General features: G+C 36.2%; 1 pseudogene; it reads right to left on the reverse strand.

Moving 5' to 3' along the window:
• Positions 1–8,140: 8,140 nt before the first annotated feature.
• Positions 8,141–9,792, reverse strand: LOC145047333 (uncharacterized protein At4g06744 pseudogene; annotated as a pseudogene).
• Positions 9,793–21,347: the final 11,555 nt, after the last annotated feature.

Here is a 21,347-nt window from a genome sequence, read left to right on the forward strand (position 1 = left end):
GTCGAAAACAGAGCTTCACTGGAGCAACATTCCCGAGCCAAAAAGCCCTTTTTCTCGGGTCTCCGGGAGCCTCGGGGCTTCCTTTGGTGCTAGGGGGTTTACCTAGACTTTAGGGGGCTTAAGGGGAACTAGAGAGAAGTTTTAGAGATAGAAAGTAGAATAGGATGGTGTGATGAATTGGTTTCACCCGACACCTTTATTTATAGGGGGATGGAGGCCATTTCATGTAGTGAAACATAAATTCACTTCGTGACCCGCTATAGATAGCCAAGCACAACCTGGTGCTGACACGTGACATCGCACAGAGGGTAGAAATCAGCCAATTTTCAAATATTCATAACTTTCGCATACGAGCTCCATTTTTTACGTTCTTTTTTCGACGCGTGGGTAAAAACAAGATCTACAACTTTCATTTAGACTTCGTCGGCTAATTCTCGATTGATCTTAAATTTAACAATAGGAGGAGATTAGACTGTTAAATGACCGCGAAGAAGTCATTACTCCTTCATACAGACTCTGTTTTTGTCTGTATTTTTATCATTGAGTTCCTATTAATGAGATCTTAAACTCTCATTTAGGTCGTGTAGGCCAAAAACCACTCGAACTAAAATTTGAGTTTCGGGCCTTGCACTGCTATGCCAAATGTTAGAAAAATCATAACTTCCTCATACGAAGTTTGATTTGGGCGTTCTTTTTATGGATGATATCGGTTTAACGTATACTACAAATTTTGTTTAGATTACTAAGACTAAAAAGTCCTCTATCGTAAATTCACTCTTTACGCTTCCCGGTACCGTGTCGGTTTTTTCGTGAAACTTCGACGGGCCATAACTTCTTCGTTATAACTTGGATTTCGATGTTCTTTATATGTACAGAACCCTTGTAGCATATACTAAAACTTGGTTAATATTACTCCTTCTAAATAATCTTCCATCAAAAACTCATTTTTGATGCTCAATGTCTCTAAATTGACTAGGCGGGGTCTACGGACGTTACAATTATCTCCCCCTTAGGATGATTACATCCCAGAATAATCAACAAAATAGGGTTGTATAATCACTTCATACGTTATCTCTTCATCCTAGATAATAATCGTAACTTCTATGTTCCTTTGAATGCGTATCTAACTCTTTGACTTCTTGACTGCAGGCGGCTCTCGATCTCGCTCCCACTCTCTGTCTCATGTTAGAACTTTAATGAAGACCTTCGATTCACAATCTTGATCCTTACTGGAGACTCCTTCTTCTTATTAATGTACTTAAGATAAGTCCTTTGATTTCTACAATAGACCGATGGGTCACGTTCTAATGACCTATCATCGTATGTTGCAATGCTTAGACTCAGGTCTTTTAGAGTCAAATTCCAGAACAGACTGCATCTTCCTTCATGTTCTATTATGATATAATCACATTCTAACATGTAGTATTTCTAGCTAAGAGCTTCTTACTTTAACGGAGATTCGCGATACTTCTATTGATCGCCTCGATTATCTTTCACTTCAATCTTCTAACTTAAGTCAGATGCTACATCGAAATTGGTTCTCTGAACCACGTAGCATATTCATCTTAGTCGGACTCGATTTGATATGACCACTAGGGTCGGAATAACAATAATCTTCTTAGTCATTAACGAAACGATGGTAACGACATACTTGAATAAAACGGTATCAGTTAGTAGCTTGTTGGTAACCTTGTGACTTTCCCTGATCTAAGCGTGAGTCCTGTGCTTCTGGTAGTATAGGCCTCTACTACCATTCACACCTACTCATACTCGTCCTAATTATTTTCTTGCAGTCTTCCAATTTATTATCACAAAAACAATTTTAACACATACAGATGTGTCCAAACAATCATATAATTTTCCTTAGACTCTACTATAACTTCTTCCATGCGAATATTCAATTATCAATTCTGTTTTAACTCGGTTGGTTGTGGAAATGCCATACGATGGGACAACTTCAGGAATTATGCCCATCGTTCTATCATTCCACCAAACGGAGGAGTACTTCATACGTACCTTACTCTTCTAAACGCACTGTATGACATATTTTAAAGGCAAGATACCACTCTTAAGATATCTTCTGATAGGTGTCATTCATTATCATAAGCCTTTTCATTTCCTCTATTTACTCAATTCTCTATGAGTCTTTACCATGACATTATTTTCACGAAAGCATGCGTTTAGTGTATCTAGACGAGAATATAAATAGAGAAGGTTTAGACGCGTAATCCTCCTTATTACTCCGAAAAGTTACATGCCAGTTCTAATACCGTATTTAAACATTTAGAAATATGATCAAATAAAATTTCCATATCCAGTCGGCAATAGAGCATAGATCCGATCATATAATGCATATCATAAATCATTTAGCACATAAAAGCATGTTAGTCATTTTTTCCTAAATAAGCTAGTGCTTGTGTCTATTCATGTGTATTATCTAAATTTTATTAGACACACTCCTCTTGATCATCTCTTAGCATTCTAAGTTTAAGTCTATAAATAAATCCTTATTCCTAGTTCGCTTAAACTAATGCTCTGATACCAACTGTGGCATCCCCATTTTCACGGCTAGAAAAGACCGATTTTGTTTATGCTTTATAAAAATCAGAGTACCCCTTTTAATAGATATGTTCCGAAATTTGTTCCTAGTAAAACATGATAAATACGTTATCAAAGCATTTTCGAAGAAAAGTATTTTTATTCATTTTAAAAGGGAAAATAACATATACGCCCTATAAACTTTTTAAGGTAAACTCTTTTAGTCACTTAACTTAAAAAGTGGCTTTACGAAGGAAAAACTTTGGTCTACCTATCTTTTTAGTCCTCTTGACTAGCTATAACCGGTTTGAGTGCCACATACCCAAAACTTGGGCCCCTCCCTTCTTCCTCCTGCCGAGCAACACCATCACAAAATTTAGGAGACCAAAAACTTGAGGGCCACCCATACCTATCTCTCTCTCTCTCTCTCTCTCTCTCTCTCTCAATTGAATAATTGTTACCTAGAAAACAAAAGAAATTAGGGATTTTATGCCCCCCGTTGTCACTTGTCTAATCGATCAAAGGAAAAAAAAAAAAAAGAAACATGATTGAACGACTATAGTGAAGAAGGAAACACTAAGCAACAAATCGTCTGGTGGTTGCCGATTTACTACAAAGAGAAAGGGATCTTCAATATCCTTCCAAGATCTAATGAACCTTTGCAATCCAACATCTAATTTCCACTCAGGTTTCGAATCTGATAAAATTGTGTCAGTTGGAAAATCAAAGTTCTCCCAGAAAATGGTTTTCTTTCTTCCATCATCTCTAATTATAAGATTACCGGAGTTTGTTAACTGGAGAACATGACTGAAACTACTCGTGATGGATAAGTTATTGGTTGACCAAACTTTAGCCAATGAGTGATTATAAAGGATTAGAGCTCTATTTTCGTGTACAACTACCTTTCTAGGTAAATCGCGAACAAGGTTGTTTCTATTAGCCACCCAGAACACTGTGAGAGGCAGATTATGATACCAAATTCCAAGATATCGAGAACCAGAAGAACCATTACCAGGAGTCAATATGTGAGCAGGAAAAGAAACACAAATTGAAAACAGAAAACTCCTTTGGTGCGAAATCATGTTGGAGATGGAGGGAATCAGAAGGAACAACCTTGCTTGAGACATAATTTGTGAAGGAGAGAAAGTGACTGCCGATCTAAGGGAGCAAACAAGCTGCGATGGCAGCTCTGGCAAGTTTCTCGGTTGTAACTGCTCGACAGGAGCAGGAGAGATTCAAAGGGAAAAAGAACTTGGTCTAACACAATTAGTAGTATCGAGTGAGTGGATGGGGACTACCCCGACAACTCTCGACTTCTTCTCTTTTGGTTCTGGCTTTATGTACAAAGGGGAGGAGGATGGTTGGCCTGATGGAACAAGGCAAGCAAAAGTAACAACATAGGTGGGTGTTTGGTTGTTGAGTCTGCAAAAGATAGTGAAAACGAGAGGGATGCAAGGGTCTGTTAGTCATCGAGGAGAGAGATTCAATGTTGTGGGACCTTATAACTTTTTTACTTAATTAAAATATAAAAATAAGTGAGCTGGTATAGGGGTAACCGGGTTACCCCTTCGTTTTCTCAAAAAGGACGTATTGGACCAGACAAAACCAAATTTGTTCCCTTAAAAAGCAATTTAAAAAGTTAAGTGACTATAAGAGTAAACCCTAAAAACTTCATAAGGCGTATGTGTCATTTTCCCCATTTTAAAACATTTGGGATGTTATCGTCAATACAGAAACATAAGCATAAATAGAACTTACATTCATTATCACTAGTGATTTATATCTCCTTAATCTCTCAGTGTAATGTAACTTCATATCAACACCTGTGATATAAATAAACTGTGTGGGTCAGGTTGGGAAACCTGGTGAGTACATAGGGTTTTTAACCCACAATAATATAATTGTTATGTTTAATCATCAAACACTTAACCCAATTACCCATCCCCATTATCTTCTTTATTCTTAAGGATCTACCCTTAGAATCAGCTGTTTCTCATTCATTTATTCCTAAGGATTATCCTTAGGAATAGGTACGAAGTCCATCATTGTCAATGACACAGCTGTCAAGCATAGATGCTAGTTCTATCACTTAGGCGCATCTGCTAGAATTGTGACATTCTCTATGAGGCGCATCTGCCAGTATTGTCAATTAGGTGCGACTGCCATGGTTATCTCATTTATTGACATTATTGTTTTCGAGAGTCCACTCGCAATGCAGGTCAGTGAGTTTTTAGAGTACACCAGTGAACACATCGTTCACAACACCTACAGGTTACGAGCCTGCTAGCGTTCCACTGGACTATTTAGAATAATCCGTGGTTGTCATCCATACTCTGGTGGATGATGGGGCCAACATTTGGGAAAAAGGCTTCTCACATCATCCACCTCTCACCCGTATCTCATGGTCTATATCACCTCTCAACTCATCATCCAAAGTTTTACCCAACATATTATGTAGATATAAATACATATATAGTTTAAATCATATAAAACTTGTATAAAATCGTTCATCCAGCATAGATAGCAATTATACAGATAATATGCACACATAGAACGTAGTTTATATAAAATACTTCATATATATGTGTAAGATTAAAGGGACAATGCACTCACTTGAGAAGGTGGTGACTCGACACTCAGACAACACTTCGTTACTCTTAACACAATTTTCCTCGGGAAAAACTTAGTATCATTACCACTAGAGTTTAGTCTAATATTCACTGAGACTAATTAATAGTCTAGCTATTATTACTATTATATAAACGTTAAATGATACTTATATAACCCATAATAATAGCCCAAGTACTTATTATAAGTTCATAATAACATTACTATATTAGAACATAAGTTATCCTAAAGATAGGTTAGGCGTAACTCACTTACAACAAGTTTTCTCGAAAACCGGGCTTCGATGGAGCAACATTCATGAGCCGAAAGGCCCTTTTTCTCGGATCTCTAGGAGCCTTCCTTCGGGTGCTAGGGGGTTTACCTAGACTTTAGGGGGCTTAAGGGGGAACTAGAGAGAAGTTTTAGAGATAGAAAGTAGAATAGGATGGTGTGAGGAATTGGTTTCACCGGACACCTCTATTTATAGGGGGATGGAGGCCATTTCACGTAGTGAAACATAAATTCATGTCCTGACCCGTTGGAGACAGCCAGACACTGCCTGGTGCTGACACGTGGCATCGCACAGACGGTGGAAATGAACTAATTTTCAAAAATTCACAACTTTCGCATACGAGCTCTGTTTTCGACATTTTTTTTCCACGCGTAGGTAAAAACAAGATCTACAACTTTCATTTAGACTCCGTCGGCTATTTCTTGACCGATCTTAAATTTAACAGTAGGAGGAGATTAGACTGTTAAATGATTGCAAAGAAGTTGTAGGTCCTTCATACGGATTCCGTTTTCGTCTGTCTTTTTATCGTTGAGTTCATATTAATGAGATCTTCAACTCTCATTTAGGCCGCATAGGACAAAAACCGCTCAAACTAAAATTCGGGTTTCGGGCCTTGCACTGCTATGCTAAATCTTAGAAAAATCATAACTTCCTCATACGAAGTCAGATTTGGGCGTTCTTTTTATGGACGCTCTCTGTTTAATGTATACTACAAATTTTGCTTAGATTACTAAGGCTAAAAAGTCCTTTATCGTAAATTCACTATTTACGCTTTCCGGTGTCGTGCTAATTTTGCAGTGAAACTTCAACGGGCCATAATTTATTCGTTATAACTCGGATTTCGGCGTTCTTTATATGTGTTGAACCCTTGTAGCATATACTAAAACTTTTTTAAGATTACTCGTTCTAAATAATCTTCAATCAAAAACTCATTTTCTCTAAATTAACTAGCCCAGATCTACGGGCGTTACAGTATGGTCACATGTGAATATGTTTTTATACGTTATTCACATATGAATCTTACATAATATCACCATGTTTGAGGCATAAATTATATAATCATATATAAATCTCACATATGAATCATACATTATATAATCATACATAAATCTCACATATGAAGCAGATCCATAAGTGTGTAGTAATTAATTGGCCAATGAAAATAATCAATTACAAATCATATGTGATTTATGTGAATTGGCTTAATATTTTAGTAAGTAATTGAAAGCAATATTGTAAGTGTGTAGTGATTCACATGTAAATCACAAGTAAATCACATATAAATTACATTGTGATTCACATATAAATCACAAGTAATTCACATGTAAATCACAAATGAATTACATATAAATTATATGTGATTCACATATAAAAGCACATGTAATTCACATGAGTCACAAGTAATTCATATGTAAATCGCAAATTAATCACATATGAATTACATATGATTCATATGTAAATCACAAGCGAATCAAATATGAGTTACGTCTATATACACACATGTATTTTGTGTGAGTGTTCTTTGTTAATTTTTTTTTTTTAATTTTCTATTGAATTTAAGATTTCAATTTTAAAAGTTACAATCACATCTTAATACCACAATATATAATCACATGTGAATCTTACTTGATATAATCACATGTGAATCTTACATTATATATAAATATGCATTTTGTAAGTGTTCTTGCATTAATCATTTTTTTTTTTTTAGATTTGGAAGAATTTGAAAATATTGAAGATGTGAAAAGTGATAAACTGAAGAAAATATGAAAATCTTGACACAAAGAGATGAATAACACTTTGAATCCTTGTAGTATTTTTATTTTTTATATTTTATTTTGTATCGAATAAAATACTTATACTAGTGTGTTTATAGATTAATAAATAAAAATGAGTTTTTTTTTTAATGATTTACTTATAAATATTATAGTATAAGAAATATTCATATATGTAATTGAAAAAAATGTATATATATTCACCTAAAACGTTGATTTTTTTGGTTAAAAATTATAGTTTTTTTTTTTATTTTTAATATTCAATTTTTTTATTTTTTTTACTATTTTTTAAAAAAGTTGCATCTTTTTAGAAAATTATTTTTTTTTCAAATTTTTTAAAAAGAAATCATATTTTCTACAAAAATTTAAAAAATATGCAATTTTTTAAAAAAATCAAAAATTATTTAAAAAAAAATCGAAGTTTGATTTATTATGTTAATTTTTGCATATTTTATTATTAATATTTTCAATAACACAAAAAATTAAACATTAAATTAGATTTGCTAAGATGACGATTATACCCTTAATGAGTTAGTTTTGATCTAACGCTCCACCTTTAATTCTCGGGTTCTCGGAAAACTATGAGTTTTAACGAATATCATCACACACACCCACACCCACACACACATGTGTATATATATATATATATATATATATATATATATATATATATATATATATATATATATATATATATATATATACACACACACACTATGAGAATGTGATTTCCAGTAATGTCACATAATCATGTAATGTTAAAATATCATATTATCAAAAACTGACATGTGAGCGTTTCACGTCAACAGAACAGATAATCCAATTAACCGGTTAAGTTATCAATATAACAAATTAGTAAACAAGTGTCTAATTTGAGACTAATAAAAATGTAATGTCAAATGGAATTTTCATGTGAACTTTATATCACTTTTTGAGAATTTGAGTTTTGCAATATATTGATAATTATACACAACACTAATTAGCAAAATTTTAGCATTGCCAATTATTTGTATTTATGAAATACAACAATATTCGACCACATTCACGAATTTACAAATAATTATACACATAAGATTCATTAGTGTGGCGAAAGAGCACCATAACTTCGCACTAGAGGAGCAGGAGTAGCCCAGTGAACGTTGGAGGCCTCCAACTGTTTACCAGAATACCCTTTGGAGCAAGGTATATATGTCAGAAATTTTTTATCGGTGCAAGAAGGTTGAAGATTCGAGAAGAAACGATCACAGTCGGCTTTCGATCTTTGATTCGGGAGATACGAAATGCAGTTCATCTTCACATCAAGAACCCCACTTGTTATCAGCTTCCGACACTTTGGCCCAACCTGACTGATATAATTATACGATACAGTGAAATTCACTAGATTTGGTAGGCTGCACACAGATTCCGGCACAATCCGGTAGAACTTATTGTGAGCCAAGTTCAGAAGCTCCATTTTCTCCAAGCACTGAAGCGAGCTTGGGATTAGACCCGTTAACTGGTTGAATCCAACGTCGAGCACCGTGGATTTTCTCAAAAGTCCGATCTCATACGGCAAACAACCGGTTAACTGGTTGTTCAAGAAAAGAACCTCGAGTAGGGTGTTGGAAGCTTGACCAATACTCCGAGGGATTCCACCGACGAATTTGTTGTTAGCTAGGCTTAAGTAAAGCGCTGTGGTCGACCCAAGGTTTCCGGGGAGTGTTTGCTTGAAGTTGTTGTTGTTGATGAAGAGCAAGTCGAGGCCGAGAAGGAAGACTTGTGGAGGAACAACGCCAAAAAAGGTGTTGAACCTGAGGTCGAGGAATACTAACTTCTTGGCTTGGAGGACTTGGTAGGGGAAGTTGCCGGAGAATTTGTTGTTACTGAGGTCAAGTTCGTATAAGTAGCGGAGTGTGCCGATATCTTCGGGGATGGAGCCGATGAAGTTATTGGAATTTGCATGGAAAAATGCGAGATCTTTCAAACCGCTTAAGAATTCAGTGAGGGTTAGATTTGGGCCATTCAAATTCCTGTTATTGAAGTTGACACCGGAGATGGTCTTTTGGTTAACATCTGGTACGATGTCGCAAATGAACCCTTTGTAATCACCGCAAATATTGTTGCCCTCCCATGTTTTCGTTATGCCTGTGGGATCAATTGTCACTTTCTTTTTGAAGGCTTGGATTACGTCATAATATCGTCGAAGTAGCTCGCTCTCAAAACCACCGAAAGTACCTGCTGGTGATGGTCCATGTGGTGGTTTTGGTGATGGTGGATGTGTTAATGTTGGCGATGGTTGTGTACTTGGTGTTGGTAGACATGGAGGGGGAGGTGGAGGTGGAGGAGGACAGTCTTGATATTCCGGCCGTGGCCATGGAGACGCAGCACCACCACCTATGATTATCTCAAGTGTTTCTCTAGGAGTAACAGCTTCGCCATTAATAGCAAAGAGATGAGAAATGCAAATCAAGAGTAGAATTGTATGAAGGCCGCACATCTCTGATCCGAAGAAGTTCGGTGAAATTAAAAAAGATAACGGATTTTGATTAAATAATAGAGTCATGGGCATCATAATGGTGTAAACTTGTCTATTTCCTCATTTTGTTTCCCGAAATGTATAACCTAGCAAACAAACAGCATTTACAATTTAATTTGAAAGTTCACGAATGAAGCTCACTACTAGAAAACATCCGGTTTTTTTTTTTTTTTACGGAAAATAGCTACAGAAATTTTTGGTAGTTAATTAACTATGGATAATCTACCAATAATTTTTTTTAAGAGTTGAATTATTTGTTCATTGTTGATTAATTTTTTTTAAGTTGATGGTCACTCTACTAATTCTTTTTTAAGTTGATGATGACTCTACGGATATTCGTCTTGCCCACATTCCCCATAGAGGTGATATAGTGATATTAGTATCGATAGTGGTTTAAAAACGCTATATTGGCAGTTTTGCATAAGATGAAACCATTAATCCTATTGTAATTTAATTATTGTTGTATAGATCTAATAGAGCAAAAATTTTTGAGCGAATTGATGAAGTTAAATCTCCCTCTCTCTCTCTCTCTCTCTATATATATATATATATATATATATATATATATATATATATATATATATATATATATATATATATATATATATATATATATATATATATATATATATATATATATATATATATATATATATATATATATATATATAGGTTCAGGTTTATTTGAGACCATTCTAATTTTGTGAAACCGTGAGACCAAATCTAAAAATAATTTTAAAATGCAAAATAAATGAAAAAATAAAAAAAAAATTTTAATATTATTTTCGGAACTTGAATTAACTAAAAAAAAATAATAAAATAAAAAAAAAATAAAAAAAAATCCCGTTTTTTTTTTTTTTTTTTTTCTGAAAAATACATGAAATATTCTAAATAGAATATTATACTAACATATTCTAAAAAATAATTTTAAAATGCAAAATAAATGGAAAAATCTAAAAAAAAAAATTTTAAATATTATTTTCGGAAGTTGAATTAATTAAAAAAAATAATAAAAATACTATTTTTTTTTAAAATACGTGAAATATTTTAAATATAATATTACACTGTACATATTCTAAAAACAATTTGAAAATGCAAAATAAATGGAAAAATCAAAAAATTCTTTTTTTAAATATTATTTTCGGAACTTGAATTAACTAAAAAAAATAAAAAAAATAAAAAAATAAAAAAAATGCGTCTCACGGTCTCACAAAATTAGACCGTCTCACATGAACCTAACCTTATATATATATATATATATATATATATATATATATATATATATATATATATATATATATATATATATATATATATATATATATATATATATATATATATGATGGTGATTGGTGAGTCAATAAGGATGCACACATGTGGGCTGCGGCTTGTGATGATATGTTTCATCTAGCTATCAAGATTGACCATGATTTTAAATATCTATACTTTTGAGAATTACCAACCATCCCCTATAATATAACAAAGAATATAACTTGTTGCTGATGTGTTTAGAACTTGAGTTCTTGATGGTCGTGCATTGAATAAAGAAACACGAATATGGTTTTCATGTTGGATGTCTGACTACTAAAATGTGGTATAAATTAATTAATACAAGTGGGCATAGATTGACATCGGTCTTTGCAAAGAAGGATGCCTAAATCCAAATGGCTCGTGTAACACGACCTCTGCTTCATAAAATTCTTAAATTTAAAGGCGTACAGAAAGTGTGAAGGCCATGCCTTAATGCATACAGCCCATCTGATCTGTACAAAGAAATTTGGTCCTAAAAACTTAACTTTTCTGTTTGTGGCCTAATGGTGTACTCGGGCTGGTTTGGCAAGTAATTGCCTAGCCGAGTTTCCCATGCTTAATGGAGGGAAGCAAGTACAGCCGTGCAAAGATAGTTCATGGGTCAACCGCAACACACAATAGGAAAGCATATCCTAATAAAAGTGCAATCGTACATATCTTTACAATAAACAAGTATAAAGTGGTACAAGCCATATAGTTGTCTCCACGTGGACCATGCAAGAAACCGGTTAGAACCATAGACCGATGTACCCCCAAATGCCTATAAAAGTCAAGCATCACCATAGGAAACGAAAGAACTTTCTCATCTCCAACAAATTTATTATGTTCCTAATTGACATATGAGAGCAATACTGGGAGCATCCCCAGGTATTACTTTCTTACCTATTATTTGTCTACCTTATATAGCGTGTCTTCTAGATTGCGCATTAGACATGGAAATCTATTAACCAAATATTTTCCCATGAAAACCTTTGCCTTTGATTAAGCATATATATACCAAAATTAAAACAGATAAATAGAAGGCTAATATTCAATTAATACAATTGATATGGGCTACACAAATACATAAATATAAGGATCTGCTAACAACCTGCCCGTACTTGGAACGGGAGTAACAGTACGAACATTCAAACTAGATCAAAAATCCAAAAATAATGATGGGGGAAGAATCTTCGTGAAAATGTGAGCATATTAAGATTTGGAGGGAACATGAAGAACACACACATGACTAGTGACAACTCTGTCGCGAACAAAATGAAGATCTATCTCAATGTGTTTAGTACATTGATGTTGAACCAGAATGGAAAACATGAATGACGACATTGACATTCTCACATAAACAATAGTAGCATGATGCGGAGAGTAGTGTAGCTCAAGGAGATTGCGTATCCAACAAGTCTCAACAACTGCATTAGCAACTCCACTATATTCGGCTTCAGCACTAGAGCGAGAGATGGTGTTGTGTCATTTTGAAGGCCAACACAATAGATTGTGCCCTAAGTAAGCACAATAACCAGATGTAGAACGGCGAGATACCAGGCATCTAGTCCAATCTGATTCAGAGTAAACAATAATATCTCGATTAAGAGAGCTAGATATTTGAAGGCCATGATCATAAGTACATCGGATATATTTGAGGATGCGCTTAACAACAGTAAAATGAGGCTATCTGGGATCTTGCATGTAGAGACAAATTTATTGAACAACATATGCAATGTCAGGTCTTATGAAAGTTAAATATTATAAACCATCAGTAAGACGGCGATATAGAGTAGGATCTACAACAGGAGGACCATAACCATTAAATTTAGCAGGCAAGTCAGCTGGAGTAGAGGGAGGTTTACAATTGAGCATGGAAGCATGAGCTAATATTTCACTAGCATATTTTTGTTGAGATAAAAAGAGACTATCGGTAGTTCGGGTAGCAGAGATACCCAAGAAATAATGTAAGTCACCAAGATCCATCATAGCTAATTCAGATCCAAGAATCGAGATAATGTGTGAGAAATGTTAAGAAGAAGAGTCAGTAAGAACTATATCATCCACTTAAAAAAGTAAATAAGTAGTGTGTTGGCTCTATCTATAGATAAATAAAGAAGAAACATGCTTGTTGTTAGTGAACCTAAAGCGAGTAATAAGCATAGTAAAGTGATGAAACCAAGTGCTTGGATCTTGTTTGAGACCATATAAAGAACGTTGTAGTAAACACACATGATAAGGTTTAGAAGAATCATGAAACCTTGGTGATGGTTGAATATAAACTGTCTCATGTAAATGACCGTGATATAAAGCATTCTTCACATCAAGCTGAAAAATAGGCCACTTATGCATGATATCAATGCTCAAAACAATATGAATAGTGGTTGGTTTGACAACAGGACTAAACATCTTGTCACAATCAATACCCAGTGTCTGAGTACGCTTGTTATCAACAATTATAGTTTTATAGTGAGCTAGAGTTCCATCCACATCTTTTTTAAAATCCAGATGCAAATAATGACATTAGCATCAGGTGTGTACGGAGCAAGAATCCATGTATTGTTTGAAATAAGAGTAGAGAATTCCTCTTGCATTACTTTACGCTAATGAGGGTCCTAAAACACCTGTAAAGTAGGTACGAGGAATAAGAGAGGAAGTGTCCACATAGAGATTGAGTTTTTGGAGTGGTTTCTTTATACCCTTTTTTCCACGAGTAAGCATGGGGTGATAAGAAAAACTAGGTGGGTGGTGATGGGTTTTGAGTATTCTAACACTCCTATGGTGTACACGCAACGCTAGAAACCTTGTATCTATGTTTTCTCTATTATACATGCAAACCTTTTTTCCCCAAGGTTTTCATCCTAACTAACATATTATGGGGTATATGTACTACAAAACTTAGTATAATGACATACCTTTCTTGTAGCTTGGATTCCTTAAGACCTTGTGAGCCTAGCACCCCAAATGTGATGCCTCAAATGCTTCACACAAGACCACAACTCTTGGAATAAGTTTATAGAAGAACACTTGTGCACAAAATTTGGCTAGCCCTCACCCTTATGTCTTAGTGCCGATTTTACTTGCTATGAGGTCCTTTATATATTCTGTCACATGTAGGGTTACACCATCAAAACCCTAATGTGCATGACTTTTCATTTCCTCCATGATACATGGGTGGTAACCTCCATGGAGCATCCATGGATCACCCTATGGGTTCTAGCCCATTCTAATAAATCATGGATCATAAGCCCACTATATAAGAATGAATGATTTACGAAATCAATCCCCATATATTCAATTAGTCTCTTTTTTATCTCAAAATTAAATCCAAATTAACTCTTGATCAATACTAATTAAATAATATGATTTCATATTAATTTATTAGAGTTTATAATATATTAACAAATCATAAGTGTCCTTTTTTCTCATTTTGTCTATCCAATTGTCACGATGCCATGCAACCCAAATGGACCATGCCAAGTCGGGTCAAGTACATACCAAATATAGTTATGGACTTAGACACCTTATCCGATAGTCTCCCACTTGGATAAGTCTAATAACTATAGCTACAAGTACGACTTCAGGATCCGACCAACAATTGTAGTTCTTTCAAACTCTAGTAGAACTAAGATGATGCGCTATTTAAGATAAGTGACCATATAATCTTATGTTTGAGATATTAGCCGAACAAATACATGGAACAACATCGTACTTATTGTCCAATAGTTTATTGCCCGATTTCTGATATGTTTGACATAGAACTTAATCAAACACACCAATTGAGTTCTGATTGAGCCCGATACATAGGTCAAAACAAAATCATCGAGGGGCCCAATATATCGCTTGCAATCCTCCAAGGATTAAAAGGAACAGATAAAATTCGACTCATATGCTTGTACTAACTAATCATCAAACTACACACAACTGCACGTTTTATAACATCAAGTTACTGATGCGTTTTCGTACTATCAATGTATAACAAACTCATAGTCAACAACTCATATCTCTTGGTTTGAAGATTTATATGATATTACCATCTGAAGATCACTCGAGATAAATTCCATGAAGTGATACAAGTGAGCATGGATTGATTCCAATACTTAGACCTTATGAATGTTGAAGGAACAATTGCTATGTCTAATACAATTCAGACAAATCTACAAACCCATTTCATGATAGTCGTATTTCAATACCTACTTCCAAAGTATGATCGACTGTGGAAAGTTTTGAATAATATGATATACCATAACATAATTATTCTAGAAGTCAAAACATGCAAAATGAAACAATAGTAATTGATTGACACAAGACATTACCATACTAGTAAATAAATACACCTTTTGTTTAAACATAAAATGTTAATTACATTTCAGTTATTACAAGTTTCGAAAGCTATCTAATTACTAAAACTAATATCATACTTCAGCCCAATGCATCTCGCATGATGTAAATGCTTAACCCTACACAGTCCCTTCGTGAGGGGATCTGTTGGGTTCTCATTCGATGATAACCTCTTTGCCACAAGGAGGCCTTCTTCGATTCGATGTCTAATAAAATGGCATTTTCTACAGATGTGCCTGGATCTACCGTGATCTGTTGGTTCCTTGGCTAAGGCCACTACACTCTTCTTATCGCAGAAAATCTCCATAGCCTCTTTTATACCTGGTACAACTCCAAGATCTCCAATGAAGTTCTTCAGCCATATTACCTCCTTCACTGCCCCGCTTGCTGCAATGTACTCTGATTCACAAGTTGAATCAACTACTATCTCCTGCTTGGAACTTTTCCAAGTAACTGCTCCTCCATTTAGGGTAAACACCCAGCCCGACTAAGAGTGGAAATTGTCCCTATCAGTCTGAAAACTAGTGTCACTATACCCCACTACTCTCAAGTCATCACTCCCACCAAGGGTAAGGACCCAATCCTTAGTCCTCTACAGGTACTTGAGAATGTTCTTTACCGCATTCCAGTGAGCCTTGTAAGGATTCCCTTGATATCTGCTCACCATGCTCAAAGCAAGGCCACATTAGGGTGAGTCCAAGTCATAGCATACATGATCGAGCCTACAACGGAAGCATACGATACTCGACTCATCTCAGCTATATCAGCCTCTGTACTCGGGCTTTAAGTCTTACTCAGTTTGGTGTTACTCTGGATCGACAAGTCACCTTTCTTGTAATCCTGCATGTTGAACCTATTCAGCACCTTATCCAAGTAGGTATTTTGACTAAGTCCAATTAGTCTGTTACTTCTGTCTCTCAGTATCCTTATCCCTAGGATATAGGCAGCTTCTCCAAGGTCCTTCATAGTGAAACACTTCCCAAGCCAAGGCTTAACCTCCTACAAGGTTGGGATATCATTTCCTATCAGTAGTATGTCATCCACATACAATACCAAAAAGCTAACTATACTCCCACTTGCCTTAATATATACACATGACTCATCCTCGCTCCTCGAAAAGCCAAATTCCTTGACTTTCTCATCAAAACAAAGATTCCATCTGCGAGATGCTTGTTTTAATCCATAGATGGATTTTTCAAGCTTACACACTCTATTAGGGTACTTTGCATCGATAAAACCCTCTGGCTGACTCATGTAAACATCCTCAACCAACTTTCCATTAATGAAAGTGGTTTTGACATCCATTTGCTATATTTCATAATTATGAAATACAGCAATGGCTAGCATAACCCTAATAGAGTTAATCTTCGCTACTGGTGAGAAGGTTTCATCATAGTGTACTCCCAGAGTTTGAGTAAAGCCCTTCGCCACCAGTCGTGCCTTATAAGTGTGTACATTCCCATCAATGTCGGTCTTCTTCTTGAAGATACATTTGCACCTAACTGTATTACGACCCATTACTTTGTCAACCAAGTTCCAAACTTGATTGTCATATATAGACTGAATCTCGCTGTCCATAGCCTCTTTCCATTTGGCAGATTCAGGGCCTGTCATGGCTTCCTTAAAGTTGTTAGGTTCATCTAAATTTATTAGTGTACTATCACTGATAAATGCATCACCTTCTGTAGTAATATGGAAACCATAATAATGCTTAGGTGCATTCCTAACTCTAGTGGAACGCCTCATAGGTACAAAATCATCACTCGGCTCAACAGGAGTTTCCTCCTCGGGTTGATTGCTAGTGTTGGAGGTTCCCTCACCGCTTGACTCTTGAATTTATTCAAGATCAATTTGCCTCCTAATGTTTCATTGGCTTATGTACTCTCTTTCACGAAAGACTCCTCTCCTCGCCATGAAGACAACATTGTCACTTGGTCTGTAGAAGAGTTAACCAAAGGATTTTTGTTGGTGGCCCATGAAAATACACCGCTTACTTCAAGGTTCGAGCTTGTCATGAGTCTTGCGCCTCACGAAAGCCTCGCAACCCCAAATCTTGATGTGGTCTAAAGTGGGAACTTTCCCAGTACACATCTCATGAAGTGTTTTGGCAACCTTTTTGGTAGGGACTAGATTAAGGATTTGGGCGGCAGTCTCTAAGGCATACCTCCAGAATGAGATTGGAAATGAAGCTTGACTCATCATGGAATGAACCATGTCTAACCAGGTTCGATTGCACCTCTCAGCCACACCATTTAGCTGTGGTGTCCTAGCAGGTGTTAATTGTGAAACAATTCCGCATTCCTTGAGATAGTCAAGGAACTTGATACTAAGATACTCACCACCCCGATTGGATCAGAGCATCTTTATCGTCCTACCCAACTGATTCTCCACCTCTTTTTAAACTCTTTGAATTGCTCAAAGGTTTCTGACTTATGCTTGATTAAGTAGACATAACCATATCTACTATAATCATCAGTAAAAGTCACATAGAAGCGGTTAGAAATCCCTTGTGGCAGTTCTAAAGGGTCCCAACAAACCTTCACCCCTAGCACAAGTACTAGTGAGGGTGACTTAGTGATTTTTCCAAGTAAACAAGATTCGCAACTATCATCCGAATTTAAGTCAAATGACTCCAAGACTCCAGCCTTTTGGAGTTCGCCTATGCGCTTCTTGTTGACATGTCCAAGATGACAATGCCACAAGGATGCCTTATCCAAACTAGTGGAAGAATCAATATGCAATGCATTATTTCCTAAGTTGTCTACAACCGACACAGTTTCATATACACCATCACAAGGTAATGCTTTAAAATAAAAAACTACATTCATTATCAAAAGTATAGATGAATATAAAAAGTATTAATACCACCACATTCATTATCAAATGAAACAGTATTAATACTACCACATTCATTATCAAATGAAAAAGTAAATCCTTGTTTGTACAAACCATGAAAAGAAATAATATTTCTCACCATTTCTGACGAGTAACAACAATTATTCAAATCTAATATTAACCGAATAGTAAGCAATAAAGAATAAACTCCAATCTTGGTGACACGTGAAGTTTTCATACTCCCCATGATCAAGTTTATCTTCCTGTGCTCGACATCCTCACTTCCTTTTAGGCCTTTCAAATCAGAACAACCGTGAATTCCACACCCAGTATCAAGGACCCAAGAACTAGTATTTGGCGAGTTATTAGACAATATAGTGTAAATACCTACATGGGTGGGTTTAACTTTCCCATCCTTAACATCGTGCAAGTACTTCGGGAAGTTTCGCTTCTAGTGCCCCTTTTCCTAATAACAAAAGCATTGTGCATCCTTCAGGTTGGAAGAGGGAGTGGCAGAATGTAACACCTAGTTTGGATATTGGTTGGAAAGTTGCCAATTTAGGGAGGTTTTGTGCATGGACTCAGCGAGTTGGGAGATCAACTCATCGAGTAGGGTCATGACATCTTGGATGCGTGTCGAAACTCACTTGGCGAGTCAGAGTTGTTTAGAGAGAACCCTAGTTTTGGGGGTTTCCCCCTATATAAACATCATTATAAACCCTAGGAGCCTCCCTTAACACCATAGAAGAAAGTTCACGACCGCAAACCCTGTGGTGTGTAGTAAGAGAAATTGGGAGCTTATCTTTGAGATTTTGCAGAGGATTCCAAGTTTGAAGAGGAAGTATCAAGGGAGAAGTATTAGATCAAGCATCTATTTCGTGTTGGGCATTTTTCTGAGGTATTAATCTGCTACCTTAAGCCTTGATTTATTTTTGGAAGTTATGGCCAACCTTGAGGAGATAGAAGAAAACTTAGATCTGGACCTATCACAAGTATATGGTTCCAGATCTGGACCTCCATAGGTCCCAAATATCATAAATTTTCATCTTTCATTAAGCTTATTCCCTCTCCATGCATGAAAACCTTGTTTGAAGGTTAGTTTTGGTGTTATGGCCATGTGAGGCCTTGCATGCACATGAACTTTACAACTTTACATGTTATCTACACTAGTAGAGGATAGATCTGAAGTTTCGGACCTTGAGTCCCATTGGAAAGGGCCGTAAACATAATGGACTAACCGGACTCGGCGAGTCATGAAAGTGACTCGGTGAGTCGAGAGGGTTTTCTCATTCACGGCCAAGGGTTCACGATCCAGGGTGTTCGGTTGGGAGTTTACGGCCATAAACATCAAGGAACTCGATGAGTCTCTCAGGTGACTCGGAGAGTCGATGAGTTAAGCAGAGAACCCGATGAGTGGCTGATTGCACTCGACTAGTCAAGGTCAATATGGACTGTTGGCCTTGACTACAAACATAGAATTTAACCAGTGTGGACCTGAGGGTATTTATAGGTCTGTGTCAAGATAATTACCTGATGATTATGCTCAGTTGAGAAGGAGTAGCATGTGGGATATCTCTGATTTCAGCTTATTAGTTCATCATTCGAGAGGTGAGTCTTCTCACCATACCCATGGGTCTAAGGCACCAAGGCCGACCCATTATGTGATTATGATATATGTGTTAGTTATTCTGTGTTTTGATATGTTACGTGTTTGTGTGTTTTGCATGGAAGACCCCGAGGGGAGCCCGTGACATTGGATATAAGACCATGTGGGGTAGCCCATGGCATTCCTAGGTAAAGACCATGTGGGGTAGCCCATGATATTGGATGTAAGACCATATGGGGTAGCCCATGGCATTCCTAGGTAAATACCATGTAGGGTAGCCCATGGTATTGGATGTAAGACCATGTAGGGTAGCCCATATCATTGGATGTAAGACCATGTGGGGTAACCCATGGCAGTTCTAGGTAAAGACCATGTTGTGTAGCCCATGTCATTCTGATGGCTAATTTGATATGTGTATGTGGTTTGTGTGTGGGATATGCTCTGGGGAACTCACTAAGCTTTGTGCTTACAGGTTTGTTTGTGGTTTCAGGTATCATTGATTGAGGAAGGAAGGACTTAGGTTGATTGCAATGCATACACCTATGATTTCTGCAATCAATGGTTTTGGGATGAACTTTGATAATTAATTTACTTAATGATGATTTGGAATGTTTGAAATAAATGGTATCAATGTTCTAGCCATATTAATAATGAAAATTTTACCCTTGATTTTGGGTCGTTACAAGTTGGTATCAGAGCCTTGGTTTGAGGGATTTGGACATACTTTCGGGTGAGTCTGAACTCAAACCAAGGATCTATAAAGTTTTCAAAACGAAATGTTTTTAAGTAAATAATTTCTAAGACAAGCAAGGGTGTGGTGCATGCAATTATCCGAGCTGAAGTATGTTGCCCAAAATACCCACATATGTTGTCTGTTATGATTTGATTATAAATCTATGAATCGAATGCTATTTAGGGCTAGGGGAGATGCCTGCACATGTTATATGAGATGGTAGACTTGCATGCTAGTGCTAAGTAGTCATTAATATATTGGCCTGATATGTGGTGCTTGCAGCCTTGGGAATATTTGATGCCAAGCTGGAATAATAATGATTATTGGTACTAGTAACCGCTACGTGTATGCTTTTAAAATTGTATAAGTTTATGATCCTATAGCTTGAGATTAATTGATTTGGCCTTATTTTCTGTTCCTTGTTTGGTTGTGGTCCTAGGGTAGAGTCTATTATTCAATAGTCTATTAGATCATGTTCTGTGTACAATTTGCATTCATAAGGCAGCCGACAGCAAGGGTGGATGTGGACAACATGGCTTGTGGTATATGGGCCGAATGTCTATGATAGTTTGTGGGTCGGAGATTACCCTAGGGAAAGCCCAGGATAAGATTAGTGACATGAGTCACCTGATTCTGAATTAGATGTATAGATAGAATTGTTTGACTGGAATATGTTCGTTGGTTTTCCGTTGTTTTAATGTTGTTTGCTTTGTTCTTTGTGTGAAATCTAGAAATGTGAGCTAGCTACTAAGTGAATATGCTAGGTCACATGTGACACAGGCCGAACAATCTCAGTGTGATGGATTTGGCCCTAC

This window comes from Lactuca saligna, chromosome 5 (assembly GCF_052625555.1).
Source record: "Lactuca saligna cultivar CGN05327 chromosome 5, ASM5262555v1, whole genome shotgun sequence".
NCBI classification, from domain to species: Eukaryota; Viridiplantae; Streptophyta; class Magnoliopsida; order Asterales; family Asteraceae; genus Lactuca; species Lactuca saligna.